The sequence below is a fragment of the Lepisma saccharinum genome, chromosome 19, assembly GCF_977018435.1.
Source record: "Lepisma saccharinum chromosome 19, izLepSacc3.1, whole genome shotgun sequence".
Classification (NCBI taxonomy): Eukaryota; Metazoa; Arthropoda; class Insecta; order Zygentoma; family Lepismatidae; genus Lepisma; species Lepisma saccharinum.
The window spans coordinates 9,679,108-9,698,063 of record NC_139247.1 but is presented as its reverse complement, the minus strand read 5'-3'; the positions used below and the strand labels follow the sequence as shown (position 1 = coordinate 9,698,063).

The following is an 18,956-nucleotide window of genomic DNA, read 5'->3' as shown; positions in this document are numbered from 1 at the left end:
GATGATGTTGTTAGAACCATCAATGAGCACCTTGAATCTGTAACAAACAGATTGCTCACAGCAGAAAAAGAAATAACAGGCATAATCGAGAATCCAAAACATACAGTAATTCTTGAATTGTACAGCATCCCCAACAAAGAATATGATTCTCCATTTACACCAGGAGGCAAAATATATATGCTGTCCCCTGCACAATTTTATTACCAATTTTTTGTTGGGGGCACATTGAGACCAATCAAGATCAAATATTGGCTTCAGCCACAGGCACACCACTACCCCACCTTATCAATAACAAATGCTGATAACAAAGTGAAAATCACCAGTGTGGAATTGGAGGATTTTACAGATCCCAATACATTAGAAACAGCCTATGCAGAAGAGGATGGCTCTTTGGAATTTAAAATACATATTGGAGACAAATTATATTTAGAAAATCCTGCAGTTTCAGTTGCTGAACACCCCATAGTTGCAATATTCTTGTTTACATATTATGTCTAGAAAAATTATTGTTGATGAATTACACAGACAAGCCAGACATAATTTTAAGAGACTCCCAGTAGTCACAAAGGGCATAGATGATTTATGGCAAAGCGACTTGATTGAAATGGCAAGTGGGCAGTTGAAAAACTTAGACAAAATCTACAAGGGCTACAAGTATCTACTCACTATCATAGACACATTTTCAAAATTTGCCTGGGCTGTGCCACTCAAATCCAAGACTGGAACATGTGTTACAGAAGCCATCAGAACAATCATCAATCAGAGTGGAAGATCCCCGCGCTATTTGCAAACAGATAATGGCAAAGAATTTTATAATTCAGTGTTTCAACAATTTATTAAAAGCCAGGCAATAAAACATTATTCGAGTTACAGTGACCTCAAAGCCTCAATTGTAGAGAGATTCAACAGAACCTTAAAAAATCTTATGTATAAACAATTTACACTTCAAGGTAATTATAAATGGATTAATATTCTTCCAGAACTTCTACATAAATATAACAACTCTGTCCATTCCACAATCAACATGAAACCCTCTGAAGTAACTTCATCTGATGAGCAAAAATTGATCAGCACTGTTTATTATCCTAAATACCAGCCAACAACAAGAAAGGCCAAATACAGGGTGGGTGATCAAGTAAGAATCAGCAAATATAAGCACTTATTCAAAAGAGGCTTTACAAGAAACTGGAGCACTGAATTATTTACAGTGGTTCAAGTTAAACCCGGGACCCTTAACACATATATAATAAAGGATCACCGAGGAGAAATTCTCAAAGGCAGGTTCTATGAACAAGAGCTCAGCAAAACTAAACAGCCTGACACATATCTCATAGAAAAAATTATCCGCAGAAAAGGCAACAAGTTACTTGTCAAATGGCTAGGACTTCCAGAACACAGCTGGATCGATGCAAACAAAGTAATAATATGAGCACCTGGGATGTTATAAAGAGGCTGCCAGAACCTGAACAGCAGAATAAGAGAAATGGAAAATTGCTGCCTGAAAATATTAGGTGTCTTATTGTTGGGCCATCTGCTTGTGGTAAAACTACACTAATGGTTGATAATTTTTTATTGGCACCCAACTGGTTAGACTGGAAAAACAGGCACTTGTATATTTTTTCTAAGAGCTTGGAACAATTAAAATATCAGCAGCTGATGAAGCTATATGATGGATTGGATATTGCCACTTTTGAACCAGATGTTAAACCACTTGATGAATGTCTCGATAATTCTGTTGTTGTGTTTGATGACATTATATTGGATAATCAAAACAAGGTTAGAAACTTTTTTACACAGGGCCGGCACAAAAACATTGATTGTTTCTACCTGGCACAGACTTTTTCAAAAATACCCAAGCAACTGATCCGAGACAACAGCAATTTTATATGTGTATTTCATCAAGACCATACCAACCTCAAACACATACATGATGAATATGTAGGTGGGGACCTGAGCTACAATGATTTTTCCAAGATTTGCAGCAAGTGCTGGAAACAGGACAGTTATGGGTTTGTCACAATTGATATGACAAGAACACCCAATAGTGGCAAATACAGAAATAAAATCAACAATTTTCTAGACATTGAAACATAAATAAATAACCATGAAAAGGCCAATCATTGATGATCTTAAGTTAAGAGATTATCTTGTAAAAAGATTTAAGGGATGGAAATCAGAGAACCGGGGAATTTATGAAAAACACAAACAAACAGAACAGCCCATAATTGATGCTATTGGTGAATTAGGTAAAAATATCAAAACTGTTACAGAGCAAAATCAAAATTTGATCACAGAGCTTGTACTTGTAGCTGCAAGAAACATATTAGATTATCCATTCACCCCACTTTCCAGTATTCATACACCTAGTCCTATTGGTCCTAGAAGAATTGAAGCCAGTCAGGATCCTATTGAATTGGGTCTTCTTGCTCAAAAATATTTAACCACACCTAAAGACAATAAAGATGAGGTGTTTGGCTTATATGCTGACACAGAGCTTGATGGTAGCATCATACATAGAATTGGCAATTTCAGAGTAACATTTATGGGAGATGATATAATTGTATATTCAGAATCTCATCTTGGAGAAAAAGGTGCTTTTGTTAAGTACCCCGGAACACCTGGATTGTGGGAACTGATAACTAGGAAAAGGCCTGGCAGCTATACAGATCAAGATTATGAGGATTACAAAGAAATATTAATAAAATCAGATGCTCTATACCAGAACAATGATCCCACACAAAAAAGAGTCAAGTCGAGCAGTGGGGCAAAATACAATAATTTAATCAAGCCCATATGGTCACAAATTAAGACTGGTAGTGGAATCAAACAATACAACACCCTGCCTAAAGAATTTGTGTGGGTTGATGATGTCAGGAAACTTGTAGATAGGTTATTGGTGATAGCTGGGGAGGAAAATGCTGGCAACAACAATTTTTACAATGAAAAGGTTGGAATTATGGACATGATAAGCACAAAATTGTCTAATTTTATAGTGAATGACACTAAGGGGATTGGATATCTTATAAAAATTATTAATACTCTACCACCTAAATTTTGGAATATTTCTGAGGGTCGGGGCCTTGTTAATGACATTATAAACAAGCTGCCATTTGAACTACACATTCCAGGCTATCAATATTGTGGTCCAGGCACAAAATTAGATCATAGATTAAACAGAGGTGATCCTGGTGTTAATCCCTTAGATGCTGCTTGTAGAGACCATGATATTGCATACAACACACATTCTGATCTTGAGAAGAGACATGTTGCAGACAAGAAATTAGAAGAGGCTGCATTTGGCAGATTTGTAAGCAAAGATGCTTCTTTGAGTGAAAAAATAGCAGCATTGGGAACCAACATAGCTATGAATACCAAACAAAAACTGGGGTGGGGGTTGTGAATATGTATATAATAAACCTACAATGAAGGCCAAGGGTGTTATGTATCAAATACCTTATGCAGGTCTCAAATCTCTTAAAACTATTGACAGTCTTTTGACCAAAAAGCAGCGCAAGAAAAAAATTCTTGTATTGCAAAGGGGCATGGTATGAAATTGTTGCTTAGTACCCCCCAATTAAAAAAATTACAGCAAACAAGAAAAAAATCACATGTGGGGGGATTTATATTTTCCATCCCTGCCATCTTAGCTGCTCTCGGGGCTGTTGGGAGCTTGGCCGGGGGATCAGCCGCCATAGCAAACTCAGTAATAGATGCCAAGAAGAATAGGGCTGAATTAGATGAGCAGAGGCGCCATAACCTGGCCATTGAGAAACAAGGCAAAGGTGTTAAAAGAGCCATGAATAAGTTTAAAAAAAACAAGAGCCGCTTACAAACCAAGATATTGAAGCTTTAATCAAGCCACTGGGCATCAAACATTTTAGAGGTGTGTACATGTCTGATTCTTTGCCGGAACAACCACTCAACAAAGAGATTGGCATTGTTAATTTGGATAAGTACAAAAATCAGGGCACTCACTGGATCTGTTATCTTAAATATTTAAAAAATGAGGCATTTGTATTTGATTCATTTGGAGGTGTTCCACCTGAAAATTTAATAAAATATCTAAATTCATCTAATCTTTATTACAATAATGCCTGTGTTCAAAATTTCAAAGATGTTAATTGCGGACATTTGTGTTTATCTGTTCTTAGATATATGTCTCAAATAAATAAACCATCAATTGAAAATTTTCACAAAGCCCTGTGGTATCTGAAACATCATGGGGGTATTTCATCTCACCAGCCAAAATTCAATATTGAAACTCAAATTGCATGATGACATAGTGTATCCCAAAACAATAGCTCTCAGAGCATTTTATGGCATGTACCTAATCCCCAATATTACACACCACAACAACACAATTGCAGTAGGGGATGAAAAAATTGTCATCACTCCAGGGCAGTATAATCTATCCACTCTAAATGCTCAATTACCCAGAGGTGTAGTGTTAAGTCAAAATTCTGTCACTCACAGAGTAGAAATTGTATCTGCCACAGAAACAGTGAATCTGGGTACTATAGGAGAGCTGTTAGGCTTTGAGAACAACACAAAACTTGAACCAGGCATCAAACACACTGCTATGAATATACCTAAATTCTTAGACATAGAGACTCTAAATATTCACTGCAATGTGGCTGAGGGTATGATCACCAAATCAAATGGAATAGGCACTCACAAACAAACCGGGATCATTGCAACATTCAAACCTAATTCTGAATTTATGGAGCCCATCATCTACAATCCATCCCCAACATTATATTTTCCTGTGTGTCATAATAGAATAGATAATATTGAATTGATGGTCACTAATGAAAAAGAAGAATTAGTTGATTTTGCTGGAGCCACAACAACTGCTATCATAGAGATTAACATTTAAATAAAAATACATACAAGAAGAAAATGGAAAATATTGAGAGTTATGAGCTTCAATCATTCCCTCCAAACAGGAGGACATTTGCAAATTTAAATCAACCCAACACAGAGATTGAGGTTGATCTTGATGTGGGGGATGGATTTATACACCCTCACAGAGCAGATTTATACATCAAATTTGATGTTGTAAAGCTCGATGGAACAGATTATGCGGCAAATTCAAATATAAGACTTGTAGACAATTTTGTGCCACATCTATTCTCTGAAATTGAGATCAGAAAGCATGGCGTTGTTATAAACAGAGTGGATTATCCCGGCATTACCTCCACAGCTTTGGCCACATTAAAATTATCCAAAACCGAGGCTTCTTACTACAAAATAGGTGGATTTGAGGCTGGTGAGAAAATATTATCTTAAAACCACACAGTGCTGTTCCCGATGCGCCTATTGCCAGGATTCTTCTCAGATTATAAAGAAATTATGTGGAAGGGTGGTTTAAGAATCACATTTAGAAGAGCTGCAAATGATAATAATGCCTTGATGAGGTACAGTGCAATAAACCCTACAGGGGAAGCTCTGCCTAATACCCTACCAGATGCAGGCAAATGCATTATTCAGACTATGGAGTTAAGAATCCCTGTTGTTGAATACGAGGCCAGTTATGCTCTTAAATACAAAGCAGATATAATAAAAAATCCACAAATTGCTCTACAATTTTATACATATCAATGTGTACAGAAGCCCGCAACTGGTGCTTATTATGAGTTTGATGCTACAAATTCATTCTCCAGCATACAATACGACATGCCTGATTTTGTAGTGGTATTGTTTCAGACGGAAGACACAATAATCAGGAAAAAAATTCAAGCAAATTTGATAACTGCAACATCAAGAACATATATCTTAAAAATGGCAGAAATGAGGTATTTCCTAGAGAAAATTACAATTTAGACATGTCCAAGGATGATTTCCTCAAATTATATGAGGCATTTTCGGCTTTCAAGCGGGTCACTACAGGCAATACTGACATGTATTACACACCAGATGAATTCAAAGCACAGAGACCCATGTTTGTAATTAACACTTCAAAAAGGAAACAAGTTGTGGTGAATGACAGGACAAATATTAAAATTATCTGTGAATTCCATGAGGCTTTACCTGATGACACCATATGTAGTGTTATTCTCATAGGTGAAAAATCATATGTTTATGATGTAAGAAATGAGAGGGTCACAGAGCAATTCTAGAAGATATTTGCTCTATTGTCCTGTTGTACAACACACAAACCTCAACTGTATATCAGCTAGCAGTGAATATCTTATGTGTGGGCAGTTGTATATATTTCAATGTTATATATTTTATCAGGACTCGAACCCAAAGCCCCTGATTACAATGCAACAATATTAACACTTCTCCATATGGAATATGCCCACATTTTACTGGGTTCTGAGACCCTGATACAGACAAAATTGGATTTTGAACTGCCATAATATTTTCTAAATCTTTGCCTAGGCTCATATTATCAGAATAGAATTGCTTTCAGCATGAAAAGCAGTTCATTGCCACTATGCCAGAAAATATGTATTTTTATCTCAATAATTTTTGTTACATTTTTACATGTCGTACAGAAAGATTAATGGCCTCTTCAGTGAATCGCACAGAAAAAATATATCTTTATCTCAATAATCTTTGTTACATTTTTACATGTCGTACAGAAAGATTAATGGCCTCTTCAGTGAATCGCACAGAAAAAATTTATCTTTATCTCAATAATCTTTGTTACATTTTTACATGTCGTACAGAAAAATTAATAGCCTCTTTTGGCTATGTAGATTATATCTCTTGCGTGCCGGCAGGACATGCAGGCAAAACATTAGTCTTTTGATAGATTAATATCAATTCATGCATTTCCGAGCTATAATTGTTTACCCCAAGCAATGGAATTGTAGAGCATAGAAATATGGCCAAAAACAATATAAAAAAGCCATATTTTTGACAAGTTTATAAACAACAATCACACAGATATAGCTTTTACACACATGGCCGAATTTGTCTGAGGGGGGGGATTTAAGATTCTTGGGATTTTGACAGAAAAACACACTATAAACAATAAGATGATATGGGAACTTGGCATAATTTTAAGTATAAGCAAATCTGTCTGAGAGGCTTCACCTTTTTCTACACTTAAATTCAGAATTTCTTAAAATTAAGAGCATATCACACCTGAAGAATTGGGGTATAGGCCTTTTTTGCCTTTGTTTTAAGTATAAGCAAATCTGTCTGAGAGGCTTCACCTTTTTCTACACTTGAATTCAGAATTTCTTAAAATTAAGAGCATATCACACCTGAAGAATTGGGGTATAAGCCCCTCTTGTCATTGTTTTAAGTGTAAGCAAATCGGTTTGTTCAATCAAATAGCCTCTCCTTTTCTACACTTATAAGTGGTGCTCATCCTATAGCAAATACAACTACTCATGTGCGCCATTAAAATGACACCCTGCTATTTTCTGGGAAGAAATGTTCAGGTACTTTTCCAAAGAACTCGTGGACATCCGCAGGGAAGGTTAGGCAGGCGGTTGGGGATACGCTTGATCCCGTTAAGAGAAGGGAAAATTGCCGACTTCTCCTTCCTCCTTCTCCTGTATTTGTAATTCCTTTCTCACTTTTTTCCTTGTATCTTCCTTTCAGCTTTCGACATTACTGATGGTTAGTACACATTATTTTGGGTTTAATTCCTCTGTTCTTGAAAATGTTTAATTTTTTCCTCAAATTTTTTGACAGTCTCCTATATTCTTTCTCTCTCGATCTTCTGTTGTTTCTCTTCTTTAAATCTCTCTCACTCTCATTTTACCTGCTTCTCTTCTAAACGTTTCATTTGTTTCATTCTCTCTCTCTCTCTCTCTCTCTATGTCTCTCTCTCTCTCTCTCTCTCCCTCTCTCTCTCTCTCAAACTCTATAGCTTCTCTTCTCTCCCTCTCCTCCTATTTCTCTAATCTCTCGTTTTCTATACATCTCGTCTCTCCTCTCTTTCTACCTTCTCCATTTCTATCTCTCGCTCGCTTCGCTTCTCTCATTCTCTGTCTCCCTCTTTCCCCCCTCTCTCTCTCTCCCCGACTTCTTTATTTCTCTTGCTTCATCTGTCTCTTTATGTTTCCCTTCTCTTTCGGTTTCTCTCTCTCTCTCTCTCTCTCTCTCAGTTTTTTCTTAAAACATGATGTCAATATGTCTAACTTACGTTTGCAGCTTTTCGATTTCAACATCAACTTGTGAAACTTTCTGCGAGCCCCATTGTAAAAACTACTCAAAATATCGTGGATTGTTCGCATGTGATCCATGTAGTTCCACACCCATATACATATTCAACTGAAACAGTTAATCTAGGTACACTTGGTAACCTACTAGGTTTTGAGAACAACACAAAACTTGAGCCTGCCATTAAACACATAGGTGGCAATATTCCAAATTCTTGGCCATAGAGACTTTGAACATCCATTGTAATGTGGCAGAAGGAATGATTACCAATTCTGATGGCAACATAGGTAGTCAAACAAACTGGAATCATTGAACCAAATTCTGAGTTCATTTAAGCTATCATCTACTCATCCTCCTCACCTATCTATTTTCCAGTATCTCACAATCCTATAGACCACATACAGTTGGTGGTAACCAATGAAAAAGGAGAAGCAGTAGATTTTGCTGGTGCTTCTACAAAAGCAATCAGAAATTAATATATAAAATAACCATTAACATGAAGCATATTGAAAGTTATGAATTACAATATTTTCCTCCAAATCGTCGTACATTTGCTAATCTCAATGAGCCCAATCGTGAAATTGAATTTGACGTGTACTTGTGTGACAGTTTTGTACATCCTCACAGGTCTGCCTTGTATATTAAATTTGAAATAGTAAAAGATGAAAGTCATGAAACATTGCCCCCTGGTGTAAAGCTAAAACTAGTAGATAATTTTGTGCCACACATGTTCTCTCAAGTAGAAATTAGAAAACATGGTACTGTGATAGATAGAATAGACTATTCTGGTATTACTTCTACTGCCATAGGAACACTTAAATTATCCCAATTAGATGCAACATATTACCAGGCAGGGCGATTTGAATTAGGAACCAAATTCTGAGAAAAAACATACAGTACTATTTCCCATGCGTGTGCTGCCAGATTTCTTCTCAGACTACAAGAATATCATATGGAAAGGTGGTGTGAGAATTACTTTTCGCAGGGCAGCTAATAACAATGTATTGCATCGTTCAATTTTTCTTCATAATTGAAAGTTTTTGATTAATTGGAAGGGAAGTTAATAATGAAAAATTATTGTCTCTCATTATGGGAAAAAGGAATTTTCATTATGTCCTTAAAGTGTTCTAAACGTGTTCTTCAAACTGTTCAATACGTGTTCCAAGTGTGAAAAATGTACCAAAAATAATCAAAAGTAGTTTCTTGAGAACGTTTTTAAACGCCTTGGGAATACCAACAAATTGGGAACACTTTTTGCAACACGTTCGGAACACTTTTCGGGAACAGTTCATGTATGCCATTAAAACACTTTTTGAACATTTCCAACACCTATTAAAGTGTACCAAAAGGTTTCAAAAGTAGTTTCTAGAAAGTGTTCAGAAAGTGTAATTTTTTTACAGCGTAGGTGTCCCATTTATATTGCCGATGACTCCACACTTTTGTAGGTAGAGGCATGTATATAACAATCACGAAATGTATGAAAACTGAAAGAGCTGTACCACACAACATTTTGAACAATAATTTCGCATTAACAACTTCCTAGGAGAAAATAAGAAATAAGACATCTACCCCCACAATTGTAGGATACAATGTTGGAAGTGCTACGATAGCAGGTGTCCTGGGTTCGATTTCCGGCATAGGCATAAATTTGTGACACTCCCGCCATTAATATCATGATATCACCAGTGATCCTCATCGTCGAGATTAACAAAAATCGGCAGAAAAGTGACACAAATGAATTCAATTCATTCATTCATTCATTCAATTCATAACGTTCCTTATATTTACCTTGCTACGTACACTAACAGAGGCGTCTACCGAAAACATTATGGGGGGAGGGGCAAGAATAATTATGTAGTAATGTTAGTAGTTAGGTGGGACAAACAAACAAATGGGAAAATGAAGAAACCTTAACATCTGCACATAAATTCATCACATACGAATCATGGTCAAGATTCCTGCATTCATATTCATCTCCGTGGCCGTTGAGTAGAGCAACTGGTCTGACCTCCTGGCAGACCGGATATTTCCGGAATCGTCAGAACTATTCCCATAAATTTCTCTAGTTCTCGCTATCGGTCAAGTAGACGTTTTTATGTTATATTTCTATTTTATTTCGAGCATATTCAGTGATCAAATCCTGGCCTGGACATTGATGTTTGCTAGTGTCCATTCATCAATTTCATCATATCATCACTCATCCCCATCTTTGCAAATTAGCCAAAAGTGGCACAATAGGCGAAGGAAAATGAAGCATATCAATAAATCGATCATTTTTTAGTATGTCACTATTTCATCCAAAGAAGGAACATTGACAGGATCCCTAATTTGGATATTTTAATGATACATATCTCGAAGGAGCAGCAAGCTTTCCCTCTCTGTGCTTGATTCATAGAGAGGTAAAATATATTCGGAATATTATACATATCAATGATGACATTTTTCAATTTGGCCTCGAAACATCCCTCATGGAGTGTTGAAGCTTCATTCCGAAAGGTTGATAGATAAATAAATGCATTATTTGATTGTAAATATTTCTGTGCATATCACATAATTCATTAAATGTATTTACCGATGAACTATTGATGTTACCTTGTGTTCTTTTCATTTTTTTCGTTTACGAGGTAGTTTCGGGGAAAATAACATCAATGTAGTTGTATATTCTGCTGTTATTTTAATCCAGAATGATTCGAAATTACTTCGAAGAAATTTAATCGATATTTAGGGTCGATATAATCTTATTGACCTCCTCTTTAGTGCTATATTTACTCTATCGATGTTGTCAAACTGTTTTACCAAACTGAAAATTTTGAAGAGAAAATAGAACACCTGAATATGGATTAAAAAGCAATTTGCTTCGGCCCCGAATGTAAATTATCACTTTCCGATACATTAAGAAAAAATAGATAAATTTTGTGTAGTTGGACGAAACTGAATAAATTGCCAAGTACCTTACTGAAAACTTTGTAGGACAGAATGATCCAAGGTTTGTACAGTCATCTGCCTTTAAGTGAATGGAAAGAGCTAGTTTTTTAAGTGAGTCTTTATCAAAATGTATTGTCTTTCATAACATCCAATGCATTTCGACATTTAAGATTGTGTCTTGTAGTGCTAGGTTTAAAGAGTGTGAAAGGTTCTGCAAAAATACAGCTTCTTTTTCAATTCAGTAAACTTTCCCTGTACACCATTATACCAGGTGTTTCATAAAAGATTGACGAGTTACAAACATTTATTGCAAGTAAACTACTGAACTAACGTGAATGAAAGCAATACAGAAAAATCGAGGAACGCAAACAGTTTTTGCGTGTATGTTTTCTTAAGATGAGAGTTCATATCACTGCCGCTAGGCGACACTCAGATCACCCACCTCAAACATTACTCACAGTGTGTTGTGCAAAGTTTGGTCTCCAAGATAACCGGACCTTACACAGTGTGGCTTCTTCTTGTGCAGTTACATCAAAGTCAGGGTATTCGTCTCATTAATGCCCCGTGATTTCGCAGCCGTAAGGGAGCGTATCATCGTAGCAATAGACACTATCGACAGGCCCATGTTTATTTATCTTATTTATTTATTTCGTCTTGTTTTAGGTGGCGAAATTAAGACTGTGGAACCTTTTTTTCCACTTGACCAGGTATAGTATACAATTTTTGAATGTGGAAGTTACAATACGGTATACGTTAACGATTCATCTTAAATATTACTAATAGTCATATTTTTGTGCTTACTTTTTTGTATGACTCTCTGCACATTCTACTTAGTTTGGAAAGCCAAATGTTTAATTTTCAATATTTAATGGATACAATTTAAACAGTTTTCTGGAACGTCACAATTGAGAAAGAGACATAAATTTAAGGTGACAACTTTTCTAGATATTTAAGGGGAAAACAACCTCTTACTGTACACTCAAGTCTTAACGTAAAAATAAATATTTTATCACCTTTTGCTTTATTCCATGCTGTTAATATCTATTCTTAAAACCATTTTAGAAATGTAAATATAAAATTAGTAATGCCTTAATGTCTCGTATAGTGACAGTGCTGTACAAGGCGTCAGGTTTTGGGATCGAGCTATCCTATGGGACGTACGCTGGTTTGAGCCTCCTTTTGGGAAAGAGTAAGAACTTTTCCTCAGAGATTTCGGCCAATGTATTGGAACGTTCATTTTCCACCATCCTAAGGCAGTTGGCAAGCTACAAATGAGTACAGTAATCCGGTCATGGAAACCTACAACAACGACGGGGGGTTAGTCGTGCTTACCACATGTCACCCCGTAAAATGTTGGATGATCAACCACCTATTTTGAGACATTTGGAAGTTAGTCCAGCAGTCGGTAGGTAAACCCTGGCCCCCGAGGGTTGTTGCGCCACGGGTAAAAAGAAGAAGCTACATAGTACCACAGTATTTATAAGGGAATGTGCTTGAAAGTTACATAGCTCTGTTTAATCCTTTCATTGTGGATCCCAATATAATATTCCGGGAAAGAACATTTGCTTTATAACTCTCTAGATAATTCAAGAAACACTTCAAATTGATAACATGTGTGTGCTGAATGCATTTTAAAAATAACATAACTGTGTAGAATAACATACTTTTCTTGGACAAGACGTCACTACGACTACATTGTCACATAACACCTTTACTGGCTGACGGAGACACAGTATTACAACTCACAGCACAGCCAAAAATTGGAATGATTGAGATTCCAGACAGTTATTTCAATGGTATCAGACAATCAGATACCACGTGAAAGGATAAGAAGCCATGTAGAAAATAGTTATCAGTATACCTTGTTTGGCCATATTCCTTTTTGGATTCTGACAACCATTTTAAATGTGTGGTGCAGAGAGGTATCCATATTTTTTATCCATATTAACGAAAATACCTATGGCTTTCTGCAGAAAATAATAATTGAAAAGGATTGGAGTAAAAACAAGCAATGTTATTTCACGCATAAGTAATAATTTAATTTCAAAACATTTTCACAACTTGTCACATATATGAAAGCTCAATTAAGAAAAGTTCGCACGTTAAATCATTCAACCACAGAAATAAATATGAGTGAGTAGTTTATTAAGTGGAAACATAATTCAAATTCTACAACCCATTCAGAATTGCAAGGAAATCCTCAAGCAAATTCACTTAGTTACTACGCCTCTTACTCAACAAATATCAATATCATGCTAAGAAATGTTTTAAATATATATTATATTTTACACACTGCACTGTGACATCACTAGAAATCAAATGTCTTGAAGCATATTTTTTTGTTTTACAAGTTACAATTCTCCCATGTAAAGATCACATTTTCTTTGCATATTCTGAAAAATGTTAACTCTTGCGCATGGTACAGTATTTTGACGAGTAATATTAAATACAGTTGACGTATTTAGTAGTAATGTTTCCTCTCTGTGTTCAGAATTGACAAGGTTTTCCTCCAGGAGGACCACTGCTTAGTGCAGTGTTTCCATCCTCACCTACGTTTTTCTGCTTTTAATTTCAACTTTCAGACTCATAATTATTCACTAACATTATTGATCATATTTTCTTCAGTATTAATATCCTGAATAAATAGTTTCACACTTCATGTGATTAGGAAGCATGTAAATCTTTCGCAACTGTGTTTTCCGTTGCTTTATTTTACTTGGCCTTTGTGCCACTTTTGGATAATTTGCGAAAAAGGGGATCAGTGATGAAATGATAAAATTCATGAATGGACACTCACAAACATCCATGCCCAGACCGCGATTCCAAACCGGGATCCATGGTGTCGTAGCGCGATGTGCTAACCACTCCACGAAGGGAGCCGGCTGGACGCCAAGTAAAATTGGCTCCTTTCTACAGGTTTTCATGAGTTATGTTGTCACATTAGCCATTTCTGGACTTATAAAATTTTTCAAGCGGCCAGATAACTTTTGAATCAAAACCCATAACCTTCGACATAAACATATATCGTGGTGTATTAAAGGCAATATTATTATCCAATATGAAAGTTATAAATTCACTGGGTTACGTACGCCATCACGTATGTATATAAGAAAACAAGTAAATACATTTTGAAATATGATATGATATATTTTGAAGGCTTTGTGCCTTTGGCTAATCGTTACAGTTTGTCTTTCTATACAGGACGGCGATTGTTTCATTGCTCTCCGAAATTTTCTAAAAAGAAAAATATTAGAATACTTTTCTTGAAGTTGGTTGAAATTTTTGATTGTCGTTCACAGTAGCAAAAGTAATCTTACCATATCATTTCAAATTTTTCTCGATGTCTGAAATTATCTTCAGAATAGTAAATTTAGTGGACGGTCCAATGTTTATATTGCACTGTTGGCCACGCTGTTCGCAGCTGATGAGTTTTCTGCTTGTATACGGGTCGTAGTGTCCGTGATAGAAACAAGCATGGCACAACATAGTTTGTAGTGCAGCAAGCTCATTATCTTACACGTTTTTAACTGGGTATGACTATTTTTCTCTTTTTCTTACAGTTAAAAACCATAATCTGAAAAATAACAGAACATACATATTGATACAATGCATAGAAAAAAGATAACATTTATAGCTTAAGAGGCTTTCCAGATGGCACAGTGGTAGCGCCGCCGCCTTGTAATCAAGAGGTCGAGGGTTCCATATCCGATTGAGGCACATAGTGCTTAGAATTCCACTTTAAACTGTAGGTCCAGTCCCGATTAGCCTTACTGTGCATAATGTGAACTTAGAACATCAACTTAACCAATCAATAAATTATAACCTAAAAGGAATGATTCGCAGAGCAGATTAATATAATTGCACGCTATTAGATAAGAACAAGTGGATGTTATGAGTCTCCAACCTGACAAACCTATGTGCTCTCAACTGCGGTTTGATGAGAAATTAGGAAATCCGATGACCGCACGTACGTTATTGCGCATTTATTCCATAAATTCACAGTTATCTTCCTTTAGATAAATTCTTGAAGCAATTAAAGCACATAAGTATTATAATATTTCATATTGTATCATTATATGTTATGATTGTCTGTGTGAGAGATTGATTAATTGAATGAGTTGGTGTTTTAAGTCCACTTCGTGCAGGGTACGGCTAATCGGGACTTGACCTACAGTTTAAGGTGGGGTCCGATAAACTATCGAATCCGGAACCCCTTGTTTACAAGGGAACGACGCTACAACTTCCCCATCGGGGAGGCCCTCTGTGTAAGGGAGAGTGGCATTACATTACTACAATGTCAATCCTAATATTATTTGTCTGCATAGAGTTGCATATCTTGGTTTCAACTTTACTAACATATAAGTCAAATTTACATAAATGCTTTTTTTTTTTACAATTCACGAAAAAGAGATCCAAATAATATATTTTTGGGGGGAGTTTCTGGCGCTCTATATTCTAAGAAAGTGATAATACATGGAAATACACTGTGGAATCAGAAAATTCTACAAATATATAGTTTCCCCCTATTAATCCGGTTCCTGGCTTTAAGTCCCGCAGAAATTTTGAGGTGAACGAGATTTCTCTTTTGATCCTGTTAGAGCATGCCCAAAGAAACGAAAAAATCTTGGGAAGACATCTGGCATATCCAGCCCAAGTTTTCTAGGGGCCCATAAATTCAAGATAGCTGCCGCTACACGCAGCAACAAAACAATCTTTATAACTCTTTTAAAATTGCTTTTTAACAATCTTTCACAAAGACATATTTTGTGCGGAATTGAAAACGGAACAAAAAATTCTTGTAGTTTTTTTTTTCATATATTGCACTGTTATGGAGCCATATTCAGTGCAAGAATTCCGTATTTTTTTTCTGCAAGGATTGTAAGCAATAAACTAACTAACTGTCTCGCCTTCTTAAACCCGAAGGTTCATGGCTGCAGCAACACAGGCCTTCCATCTGTCAAATCTTGAGCAAGATCTATATATTCTTTTCCATCCCTACAGATTTACTTTAGGTTCATCTCAACATTATCCCTCCATCTTCGTTTTGGTCTTCCTACAGATCTCTAACCATCAGGTATCCTAACAAGAATCCTGTAAATTCTTCATTCCTCTCCCATTCGTGCCACATGGATTGCCCACCTAAGTCTTCTTGATTTAATGATTCTCACAATATATGCATATGAATACAAATTATATAGTTATATATTATTTCATCTTTTCCAATCACCTATTTCCTCATCTCTTTTAGGTTCAAACATTTTCCTAAGGATCTTATTTTTAAATACTCTCAATTGATGTTCCTCTTTCAATGTAAGGGACCAAGTTTCGCATCCATATAATAATACAGGCAAAATTATTGTTTTGTATATTTTAACTCTTAGTTTCGTAGATATTAAACGAGAATACAAAAGTTTATGAAGAGAAAAGTAACATGCATTTCCTGAATTAAGCCTGCTTTTTATTTCCTCTTTAATTTAATTTTCATTTGTTAGTATTACTCCTAAGTACTTGAATTTGGATACTGGTTCAAACGAGTTGTTATCAATAATTAGATTTTGATTATTACCTAACACTTGGTTTCGCTCTGTAAGCATATATTTAGTTTTCTCTTTGCTAACTTACAAACCTATCTCTATGGCTGTTTTGAAAATTATTTTAGCATTATTGTTAATTGTATTTATATCATCCCCTAATAAGTCTACATCATCTGCATATGTTAAGAACAGAGTCACACTGATTAATTTTAGTCCTTAGTTAGTTTATTTTACCTTCTCAACATCATATTCTAAGGCAAAATTAAACAGCATTGGAGATAATGCATCTCCTTGTTTTAACCCGTAATGAATTGTAAATTAGCCAGACACATTAAAACCCACACGAATTTTACTATCTGTTTCTCTGGTGCATACTTTTATCACATTATCAAGCTTCTTAGGTATTCCAAAGTCGACTTATATATTATATAATTGATCTCTTTTGACCGAATCATATGCTTTTATGAAATCAATGAATAGCTGATGGGCACCTTCATTATATTCCCACTTTTTTTCAAGTGTCTGTCTGATGAGAAAAATTTGATTCGCAGTTGATCTGTTACGTTTAAATCCACATTGATAATCACCTATAATTTCATTAGCATATGGGGTTAGTCTTGTTAAAAGAATGTTAGATAATATTTTATATGTTGTTTTAGAGTAGGGAAATTCCACGGTAATTATTGCAGTTCATTTTATCACCTTTTTCTAAACACAAGAACAATTATGGTTTGTTTCCACTGTTGAGGGATTTCTTATTTATTGCGTATTAAACTAATTAATTTATGAATTTGACATATTAACGAATTTCCACCATATTTAATTAACTCAGCTGGTATAAAATATATACCAGGTGCCTTGCTTTTCTTCAACCTTTTAATAGTATCTTTAAATTCAGTCAAGTTAGGTTCTGGAACTAATGGTTCTGCTGTGTGTACTTCATTTACTTCTGATTTATCTCCTACATGAACATTTAATAGGTCATAATAGTAGTTTTTCCATCTATTTAAAATATCGCTTGGATCGGCCAAAAAATCACCGTTTTTATCTATTATCAATTTTACTTTAGGTTGCCACCCCTTTCTAAATTCATTTACACCTTTATATAAATCTCTGATATTTTTGTTTTTGCTATTTATTTCAATTTCTTTAATTTTACTTTTCAAGTAATCTCTTCTTTTACTTAGATTTGTATTATCAGAGTTATTTAACCACCTAAGTCTAGCCTGATTTCTTATTTCTCTTTGATTATGACATTCGTTATCAAACCATGGCTTACTTTTTTTTGGTTTATGGTATCCTATACTTTCTTTAGCTGCTGATTGTATTTCATTACATCTGTGCTCCAAATTTTCTTTACGTCTCTTTAATTTATATTTTCATCATCATTTAAATGCTCTAAAATATGGAATCTATTTGACAATTTTAATTTGGTAATCTTTCTTAATTCTTTCATCAGCAAATTTCCTGTATTAAATTTGAGAACTTTTAGATTGTGTTGCTTATGATTTATCACTGCGAGTCTTTCTCTTAATTTAGCAATTACTAAATAATGGTAACTGGCATAGTCAGCACCTCTATGTGTACGAACGTCAATTATACTAGTACACCTTCTCTTATCAATGAGAATACGATCTATCTGATTATGAGTTTTACCATCTGGAGAAGACCAGTAGGTGTATTTATGGATATCTTTATGTTTAAAAGTAGTATTTTTTTTACAATTAAACTCTTTGAGATTGCAAAAGTAATTAATCTTATACCATTAACATTACTTAATTCATGAAGACTTTCTTCAACAATCGTGGGTTTAAATGTCTCTTGAAATCTTGGAACGGAGGGTTATTTATTCGAGACAGTAACACGAGCATGGAAACGCAAGAGAGGCTGCAGTTCGATTCCTCGAAACCCTGGAAGCGTTCGTCGTTTTAGTAGAGGTTGGAAGCACCGAGATACTCGACCAAGCATGTGAGCGACAAAGCAGCGAAAGAATCTAAAACTAAAGCCTCGTTGACTCGCTTATGGTAGCAGATCAAATGCGTGCCTGGATTCTTCGAACTGTCCAAGTTTACGACTCCGCACTCTGTTCTTTTAACTGTAGAGGGTAGAGAATCGGACATGAAAACCCCCCTGAAGTGTTTAGTGCCTAATGCCTCGATCAAAGCTTCAATGTAGTGTACCAGGGACTTTTGTAAGCAACTTGCTCAATGCAGCACGATCCTTTTGCTGCTTTACGCCTTTGCCCTTTTATCCATGACCAGGTTATGACGATTCTACTCTTCCAGTTCGGCCTTGTTTTTTTCGCGTCGATGACGGTTTCCGCGATGGCCTCGCTACCGGCCGCTAAACTTCCCAGGGCACCCAAAGCTGCCA

At 35.6% G+C, this 18,956-nt stretch overlaps 1 long non-coding RNA gene across 1 annotated transcript in view; it reads right to left on the bottom strand.

The window, feature by feature from the left end:
* Window positions 1–13,077: 13,077 nt before the first annotated feature.
* The window catches only part of LOC146003070 (uncharacterized), a 159,603-nt gene continuing 153,724 nt past the window's right edge, over window positions 13,078–18,956 (bottom strand). Inside the window, exon 4 of the long non-coding RNA XR_014443776.1 lies at window positions 13,078–14,623. This is a non-coding gene — a long non-coding RNA (uncharacterized LOC146003070). The remainder of the gene's footprint in view (window positions 14,624–18,956) is intronic.